We start from the raw sequence: 10,616 nt of genomic DNA on the forward strand, positions 1-10,616 counted from the left end.
GACCTATATATATCTAGTCAAAATCTAAGCCTACCAGCTGTGCTGGACCCTTTACCTTGTTATGCCAGTCTGACTGAAGAACATCCTCAACATCGCCTTCTTCCCGAGTCATGGCTGTTTACCAGCAACAAGGAAATAAGAATTCTGCTAATTATGAGCCCCTCCCCCCACAAGCTGGATGGAGAGCGAACAGGTCCAAGAGAGTGTTATGGAATGTGGAGGGATAATTTCCATTGGCTTTTCTCCCCACAAGTTGTGCACAGATTCCTGATACACAGAGTTGACAATAAACAAAGGTTGGCGACATCTGAAAGTTGGTGGATCAACCCAGCTCCTGGGGTTAGGAGCAAATGCAGCAGTAGAGAGAGGTGGGCATGAGCCACAGTCTGCAGGCATGGATGAGCTACCTCCTGGAGTGCTGGTAAGGATGGCACATACTGTACCACACATTCTGTTTGGCTATGCATCCCAATGAGCCCTAACTGCACAGTATTCTGGGGAGAGGGGGTTGATGTTACTTTGGCTCTCTTCTTGCCAACGTGTTTTGGGACATTCAGGTAGATTTTCCACTCCATTCCTCTCCACTGCACTGCAAAAGGAGGGAGGGGCAATGATATGGTTGTACCTAATCTTTGCTTTTTAAAAAAACTCTCTTTGGGTATGTCTACACTGCACGATTATTTCGAATTAGCTTAAACCGATATTACAAAACAGATCTAATAAAATCGGTTTAGCGCGTCCACAGTGGGATCCCGAAATCAATTGTTTGCGTCCATGGTCCAAAGCTACCATCGATTTCAGGAGCGGTGCACTGTGGGTAGCTGTTCCTCAGCTATCCCATAGTTCCCACTTCCGTGTTGAGAGCACAGTGCCTGATGGGGCAGAAAACACTGCCCCGGGTGGTGCTGGGTACAGCCTCACCCCTCCCTTTGTGAAGGCAGCAGACAACCCTTTGGCGCCTTTTTCGCGGAGTGCATTGAGCAAACGCCATAGCACAGCAATCATTCCCTTTTTTTTTTCACGTGGTGGTGGGGGGAAATAAACTGAGGAGCTGTTCCCTGAACCACGCCAGACACTGTGTTTGAACCTACAGACATTGGGAGCTCAGCCAAGAATGCAAATAATTTTCAGAGACTGCTGTGGACTGTGGGATAGCTGGAGTCCTCAGTACCCCCTCCCTCCCTTCATGAGCGTCCATTTGAGTCTCTGGCTTCCCGTTACGCTTGTCACGCAGCGCTGTGTATCCTGGAGTTTTTTATTCAAACGCTTTGGCATTTCGTGTTCTGTAACGGAGCTGGATACAACAGATTTGTCTCCCCATACAGCGATCAGACCTAGTATCTCCCGTACGGTCTATGCTGGAGCTCTTTTTCGATTTCAAACTGCATCGCCAGCCGTGCTGATCAGAGCTCCACGCTGGGCAAGCAGGAAATGTAATTCAAAAGTTCGCGGGGCTTTTCCTGTTTACCTGCCCGCTGCATCCGAGTTCAGATTGCTGTCCAGAGCGGTCAGTGCTGCACTCTGGGATGCCGCCCGGAGGCCAATAACGTCGATTTCCGTCCACATGAACCCTAATCCGAGTTATCACTATCGAATTTAGCGCTACTCCTCTCGTTTGGGAGGAGTTCCGAAATCGATTTAAGGAGCCGTTTAACTCGATATTAATGACGACGTCGTGTGAACGGATACAGCGTTAAATCGGTATATCGGCCATTAAACCGATTTAAAGTCGCAGTGTAGACCTGGCCTTTGTGTGAAACACCCTCACAACCTCTTCTCAATGACTCTATTCATTTTCCTGCACTTCCTGGTCCATTTCTACTGCAGCTCCAGCCTTTCTGAGAGGAGTCACACAAAGTGAATGGTAACATATTCCATATTTTTCTGTCTCCTTCATATAGCCCCCGGCTTCTTATTCATTGTTCTTCCCTTTGCTGCCCATTGAGCAGATATCTTCACGACGCTGTCTGTAATGATGCCTAGACCTTTGTCCTGAGAACTTTGATCCAACCTTATAAAACTCAATTGAGCACCCACTGCTGCATATGATTAGCCTGTTTTCTGCCCCACTGTTTAGTTCTTTGCATATTTTTCGTGTAGAATTTCAAATGCCAATAACCCAATTTCTTGCTCTAGTATTGTTAGGTATCTCCAAGTTCTCATACCATACCCCTCACCATGGTATCTGTGCACCTTCCAGAGATACATTAAGCCCATGGCTAGTATCTGTCACGGCTTCTGGGCAGCACCTCACCACTCTCTCTAATCTTGACTAACCTAAATATTTTTGGACCAGATTCCACCACCCTTACTCACACTGAGTAGCACCTTAGTCTTAGCATGTCCTGTCAATTTCTCAGTGTAAGGAGCTACTTGATTTGAGTCAGGAGGGCAGAATATGACCCTTTGTAAACAGGCAAATTTCACAACCTCACAACTTGTCCCCTCATCCAGTTGGACAATCTATTGAACAGCTGTGATCCTAGTATTATATCTAGACAAATTCTGAGTTAACACGTCGTTGTTGCTTTCCTCTGAAGGACTGGTCACTGCTGGAGATGAGGTATTAGATGGACCTATTGTGTGTTCCCATGTAAGTTACATTGACACTGTCTCTGAAGTTTTTAGAACAGAGGGTGGAATACTAGGCCTATTAAAGTCAATGAGAGTTTGCCCACTGACTTCAGTGTGGCCAGGAATTCACTCTGAGTTTCAGATTTAGCCTTAATTTTCCAAGCTTAATAGTTTCCCCCGCAGAGTCACTTAAAGGAGCAGGGGAGGGAGGGTGTTTTAATTTATTACAGATATGGGTTATGTTAGTTTTGATCAGATTCACTTTGAAATTCTACAGGCAAAACATCTTATAATATCTGGGCTTTCTTCCATTAATCAAGCTTTACGTTCACCTAAAAATGACCTGTACCAAGTCATTCAAATTTATGTGCACTACAAAAGGAACTAGGCATTTGCCCTATTCATAAATATGGTATTCCCCAATGACACAAATTACAAACAAATCTTAAATAGCTTTTTTGGCACTCCTGGCATTTAGAGTCGGTTTCAAATTGTTAGATTTGTCCCATGTCTAAGTGCACTTACTATTTCTTGAAATAAGCCTAGATGTCTAAATAAGACTTTTTTAAAAAAAGTGGTCAATGGTAATAATTTAGCATGCTTAATTAGCCCTGAAAAGGTTGGTACATATTTTGCAAGTATGCATGTGTGAGACACGCAGAGAGAAACCTGCAGCATTAAAATCCAGTGCATGCATTATACACTTGGCCAAGGAGGCAACATTAAGTGCAATTTGCACCTTAGTATAATCTTTTAATAAGAATAGTTTAAAGTAATAGATGACCTAAATATGTACTCATGCAGAGATGTCGGGCACAGTTAAGTCATTAGGGCAAGGGTTAAAATGACTTCAAAGTGCTGGCATTTGTTTCTTAAGCGGATGGGTCAGGCAGGAACAGAAAACTCCATAAACCTCCAATTGACTTTAAAATTAAAAACATATGCTGAAGCCAGAAGCAATTTGGTTGGCTTTGTTCTCACCAGTAGGTGTCACTACAGTCAACACTGGTATGTCACAGGGGGCTTTTGAGAGACAAGGACATTACATTAAAGAAACAAAAATAAATCCAACTTTCACAAACCTGATGTGCCATGCTAGACTGATATATTGCCTTTGCCAGCCCTCATTATTCAGTTTATGATGGGTACAGTATAAACTGTTGTGTCGCTTGAGCAGAATCATATTAGACAGTGAACTGAAGAGTTCAGTGCATATGTTGAAGATGAAAACACGATAGGCAAGTATGTTGGTTCATTTAGCTGCATTTTAAGCTCGCTTTCTCATTGAACCAGATCCCGTTCTCAGTTATAACTGTGTAAATACAACATATACAAACTTTATTAATTTCAGTGGAGTTACTTCAGATCTACACCAGTTTGTCTATGATTGCCATCTGGCTCATTTTATACTGTATTTGAAAAAAAGAAATAGACAACTACACAAAAAAAATTTTCTAGAGAGTTGCTTCTTTAAGGGGTAAATTAATGACATCTTTCATCCTGGAAGGTTTTTTCCAGTATTAAAGCTATTGTTATCATCATAGCCATTATCATCATGGTATTTTCCAAGTGGTCACCTTTTCAGGTATGTCTATATTGCAATCAGAGGTGTGATTGTAGCTCATGCAGCTTTCATTTAGCTAGTGTGGCTAAAAATAGCAGTGAAGCCATGGTAGCCCAGGCTACAGTGCAAGCTGTAGAAACCTGTCGGCACCCTGGTACATTCTTGCATTCTTAGTTCTGGGGTCCGTGCTGCTGCAATGTCACTGCTAGTTTTACCCACACTAGCCAGAGTAAAGCTAGCCTGGGTAAGCCTATGTGAGCTGCCTGCACTCACACTGCTGACTGCAGTGTAGACATACCCTTACTCGATACTGCCATTCATTATCCAGCTGGAAAGCATGGTAATTGCTGGGCTTTGTAGTGATCCACCTGATCTTTGTTTCTCCTGTTTGCTTCTTGAATCTCTCTTTAGTTTCAGCTCAGGATTCTAAGGAGAATTCTAAAAGTAGGGATAGGAAAGGCCTGCTCTGTCAGTTAATCCACCCCGAGGGAGGTTTCTTTACCATATATTTTCTATGGCAAGATTTTCAAAAATCAATGGGTGCTGCTGGGTGCTCAGAATGTTTGAAAATCAGACAGGTGCTCAGCTATGGATTTAGGAGCCTAACTTGAGGCAGGCATTTTTGAAGATCTTGACCAAATAGGTTTTTTCCAGTCTGGTTTTAAATGACCCAGAATGATGGGGCTTATATCACTTTGCTCTGGAAGCTATTCAAGACTCTCATTGACTTTAAAGGACTTTGGATCAGGCCTTCAGTGATAACTCTTATGAGTTCTCATGGAAAGACCTTATGAACTCCATGCCTTTTGCAGAGGAGGCTGTGTTAGTTTGTAATAACAATACCTAGTAGTTACCAGCTTTCCATCAGTAGATCTCAAAAGTGCTTGACAAAGATGGTCAGAATCATTATCCCTATTTTACAGGCTGAGAAACTGAGGGAAAGTGACTTGCCCAAGGACACCCCGCTGGCCGGTAGCAGAGCCAGGAATAGAAATCAGATCTCCTGAGGCCCAGTCCAGGGCTCTGGCCACTAGGCCACACTGTTTTGGCAATGAAAATTAAATCAAAGGAGCCTTGCTACCTATCTAGTCTTTGCATTCAGGCTGGTTCTGGGCCCACAATGGCTGCATTTATTTAGTCTGGATGACACAGTGGATCTAAAGAATTATCTTAACTTTCTCCAAGCCATCATGGTTTCTTGTCAGTTTGCTCAGTGGCCAGAGAACTTAATTTGACAGCACCACATTTTTATATAGCTCTAGTACAGGGCTGCACATGTGGTGAACCAGATGACATGTTTTATTGGCACCCTATGGGAATTGCTGTTATCACAAACATGTAACAGGTGACTGAGAAACTCATGAAAATAAGGTGTATTATTCGAGTTTTCCACCATGGCCTAATTTGCATATAAGATATTCCAGGAAACATGTTCTTCAATGGTGATAACAATGCAAATTACATCCAGCAGATGGTGTGATCTCATCTCTCGGCACAATAAAAGGAGGGAAATAAAAAAACTACCTAACAAACAAGTCCTGTTATTTCCTTTTAGGTAGTATTTGGTGATGAACTTTGGATCAAGTGGCTATGTAGGGAGTTCTCCCCTGTGCATTGCTGTGATCTCTTCCCACCCCTTCCACTGCAGAGCTGCTGATCAGCTGGCCCTCTCCCACAGTTCCCTGTCTATGGCCACAGGACTCCCTCCACCCCCTTATTGCACTCCCAGAAGTGAATCAAATCAGCGTCCAGCCAGAACTTCTGGGACCGAGCTGGACTTGGCCAGCAGCAGGACCAGCCTGGCACTGCAATGTGCCGGACTGTTAGGGAAGAGAGGTGTCCAGGCTCCTAGGGCAGGACAAAGCTGCCCCATCCTGGAAACTTGCAGGCTGCCCCTGGCTTTGCCTGGGGCCCCCTGAAGAAAGAGATACAGGCAACAAAGAATGCCACAGATTCCATCTTTTCTAGGCTGCTGTTGCCACTGCTCATGCTGCTGCTCCAGGTCATTGGTAACAGTTGCAACTGGGTTTGGGGTGCTGAATTTACTGCCCAAGCCACAAGGTGCCATGACTGTACAGTGCTCTAACTGCCCTGTGTGGACCCTGCTGGCTCACTCTGTAGGCGTGGGCTGTGAATTCAGTGTCACAAACCCCCTCAAAATTGCCACCCCTTGTCTCATGTCAGATCTTCACTGTGCTGTCTGTGCATGGACCATCAAGGCAGTGGCAAAGCATACCTGAGCTATACGATAGATTGGCTGTGTTTGCCATTTGTATTTAGTGACACACATTATACAGATGTATAGATATCTGCGCGTGTTTTGACATACTTCAACCAGGAAGATGGGGAGAAGAGAATTCAGCACTCCCCCTAACCTCAAGAAAATGTACAAAGAAGGCCAGGAGGAGGGGGAACAGGCTAGAACATGACTCCAGGTGGTAGGAAAAGTAGGCTTGTACTCAGTGATGAGAAAAGAAGCGACAGTTGCCAAGTGAGCCATGCCAATGTCCTGACCTACAGGCAGAGTTAAATGCTGAGACTTATATTAAGAGGTGACCTTAATGGCGTTGAAAGTGACATACTGTGGTGTGGGCCAAATTTCGCCCTGACTTCTGCTTTGTGCAACCCCATTTGCTGCAAGACACCATTAGGCCCTAAGTCTCCGTGTGATGGAGTAACTTACACATAGAGATTCATGCTGGCAAAGGTGCAGAACCTCACAAGGATGTGCTAGTGTTTGTTATCTGTAATGTGGTGGCTCCTGAGAGCCACAGTGATGGACCAGGACCCCCTTGTCCTAGGTGCTGCGGAAACACAGAACAAAAAGATGGTCCCTGCTCCCAGTCATGGAGCGATGGTTAGAACAACTAGGGAAGAGTCAGGGCACAGGATTATGCAGCCATGCTCCATCTTGCCTTCAACATGCCCTGGAGATGTCCACTGCCAGGTGGGTGCTTGCAGGGTCATAGGAGTGTATAACTAGTTCTCAAAAGTCCCTCACTTCCAGTGACATCACCCATTTCAGTCCCACAACTACTGACGTTGCTTACAGATTTGGTGCCCTTCTCTGTTATTGCTGACAATTATTATATTATTGAGGGTCCCTTCCAGTTCATGTCTTATGTTCCTGAAATCTCATGTTTCAGGGCTTCAGCTGGTCACCTGTAGGTAGAGTTTGTTGTCTCCTTCCTCTGAAGCATCAGGGATGGCCACAGCTGGAGATGGGACACTGGACAGGGTAGCCTGGTGCTCAGGGTGGTACAGAGAATTCACTTTCTTAGGTGCCTGAATGGCTGGCTTTTGCTCACATGCTCATGGTCATCTACGAGTCATCTATGGGGCCAGAAAAGAATTTTCCCCCAGGTCAGATTGACAGTGACCCTGGGTTTTTTTTCACTTTCCACATGGGGTGTGGGATCATTTGGGTATATCTCACTTGACACTGCAAAGGCCTCAGACACACACATATACACCCATTCTCTGCCCATGGCATGCAATAGCTTAATCTCCTGTGGGGCTGTAACACTTTGGTCTAATTTTGGTTATTGTGTTTAGAGTACGGGTGGCTGGGAGGTGTTGGTGGCCTGTGATACACAGATCAGACTAGATGATCTGAGGGGTCCTTTCTGGCCTCAAACGGTGTGTGACTCTGTACTGGACATGCAGAATCATGAAACTGAAGTTACGGAAAGTTATTTATGCTGCCAGAAGGAGTCCCACAACATTTTGAGTTACCTCCCTGAATGATTTGTCCGTGCCCCTCATTTGGGCCTTGGCAGATTAGGAGGTACACATCAGAAGATAAGAACGGCCATACTGGGTCAGACCAAAAGTCCATCTAGCCCAGTATCCTGTCTTCCGACAGTGGCCAAGGCCAGGTGCCCAGAGGGAATGAACAGAACAGGTAATCATCAAGTGAGCCATCCTCTGTCACCCATTCCCAGCTTCTGGCAAACAGAGGCTAGGGACACCATCCCTGCCCATCCTGGCTAGTAGCCATTGATGGACCTAACCTCCAGTAACTTATCCAGTTCTTTTTTTTTTAACCCTGTTATAGTATTGACCTTCACAACATCCTCTGGCAAGGAGTTCCACAGGTTGACTGTGTCTTGTGTGCCATGGGCAGAGAATAAGGGGGCAAGAGGGGTTGGCTTTCTGTGCCAGGAGACAAGCAACAGGAAAGTATAAAAGGGAGTATGATAAAGAAGTGAGGGCAATTTTATCTAACATTTTGTCAATTGCTTTCCCCTGCATCTTGGCAAGGGCTTAGACTAGATGACCCTTATGGTCCCTTTTAACCCTATGCTTCTATGATGAGTGTAACAACCACTATTTACAGCACCTCTGCATCCCTCGCTAAAGGTTCACATGAAAATGACCTCAGTATCCCTGTCTTCCCCACTGACCCCCCAACAACATGCACTGCCTGCTCATCAGCAATGCCCAGAGTCAGCGGGATACTCACACACCTGCCTAACTTTAAGCACTTGACTGTCCTATTGAAGCCAGTGAAACAGTGACAACAAAACATTCCCGCTCGTGAAGTGTGGCGATTTTCTCAGACCCCAGACAGTCAGAGGGTGAATTGGACAAGGTGTAGTTATGTATCTGAAGTTTGTCTGGGACACCAGGCCTGACATCGCTGCTCTTCTGAAAAACACCATGGTATCTTTAGGGCCCAGCAAGATACTCAGTGCCCTCTCCTTCCATTGCTATTTAAGGGCCCCCACAACTCGTCAGTAAACAGTAGGGATGGATGCTAAGCACCTGTCGAAGTCAAGGCCCAAGTCACTAGAAGTTTAAGTCAGTAGAAATTGAGGGGGTGCAGAACCTGGCAAGACTGAGCCCTCAATAGCTACAAGTGGTCAGGGCCTCTATTTCACCTCTCGTCCAAAAGGAGGCATCTCCAACAGCAGAGTGCCTGCTGACACCATACTGGGGCACTAGTTCAACATGGGGTCTGCTTCAGACAGGAGCATTCCTCCCTCCAACACCACACTACCTGGAACACTCTTTTTTTTCTTTAAGATCTCACAAATAAGGCTCCAATTCAAGAAAGCACTTCAGTCCATTCCTATTCAGGATAGCACTTAAACACATACATTGGACTCAAACGCTGGTTTCAACTTATTGATTTCAGTGGGAAGTTGAGCATGAGTGTAAGTGCAATCCAGAATAAGGATGCTTTCCCGAATCAGGGCCTAAATACTGACCATGATTGAAGATTGTAGTGCTGCAATTTCACTTCAAGTCACAGGGAGAAATGTACTTGCCTTCCATCCTGTTCCAATGGAGAAATTAAACTGCAATTTTTTTTAAAGTGATCAAATATATGTCAATATATAAACCTCTAAGCTCATTCCAACACACTATCCCCTGGTGCTCAATCATTTCATAATAGTCTTGACACCCATTGGGGTGGTGAGAGACTTCTGGAGCAGGAAGTAAGAAGATAAATTAAAATCCAGGGTCAAGTTCAGAATAGGTGTAAATGGGTATGACTCCTTCTAAGTCAATAGAGCTATGCCTGATTGCATGAGATCTGAATTTGTCCGCCTCTCTCCCACCCGCAGCTTGCAGAACAACAGGTGCACCAGGCAGCTACGGTAAGAACATGGGTGCGGTGTTCTGACCTATCATTCCTCCCCTTACCACATCATTTTATCAAAACAAAAACAAGCCTCAAGGAATTTAAACCTGCTGTTTTTGTTCTGTTAATAAATACCAATTGCAAACTTGTTTTTCTTGATCACATTTTGGGGAAGGGAAGAATATATTAGGAGTGCGAAGGTGCGAGGTCTGACTAGTTTACATTTATGAAGACCAAGGGGGCTGGAGTTGATACAAAGGGTTAAGCTGACCTCTTCTGAAAAGCACCTACCTCAGTGGAGAAAGGGAACGTGACAATGAGAGAACATGAGCTTTAAAAAACAGCTGTAAAGAAAGCTTTGTGCAAGAGCATTTCATGTGCAGAATTATGCGCACATGTGGACTAAATTACCAAGAGTGGGCACTGAAACAAAACATTTAAACACATTTAAAAGCTAGAGACTGAAAAAAGGAAGAGGTGAGAGGTTGCTAAAGAAAAAAAGGATGAGAGATGAAAGAGGGAGTGAGCAGGACACAGTAACAAAGCGGATGAAAGTGGACAAGCTGAATGGCATTGGCGGCTGTCTCCTGTTCCTGCTCATTCTTGTTTATCAAGCACCTTTGGAGTTCCTGCTTACAGGCCATGTCCTGCCTTTGAATGAATGCACAGGGCTCTCTCATGCACATCCAAGGACAAAGGAGAGCAAGAGCATGTTGAGAGGAGGTAGGGACCATGGAAGAAGGAAAGCACTTCCTCCAGGAGATCAGTAAAACCCCTCTGCCCCAGCATTGTGGCTTGGAGGGCACAACGGGAAGGAAACTGGAGCTATGGAGCAACTGCTGTCGTTAATGTATTCCCCTCAAGACCTACCACATATCTAGATGGGAC

The sequence above is a fragment of the Chelonoidis abingdonii genome, chromosome 1, assembly GCF_003597395.2.
Source record: "Chelonoidis abingdonii isolate Lonesome George chromosome 1, CheloAbing_2.0, whole genome shotgun sequence".
Classification (NCBI taxonomy): Eukaryota; Metazoa; Chordata; order Testudines; family Testudinidae; genus Chelonoidis; species Chelonoidis abingdonii.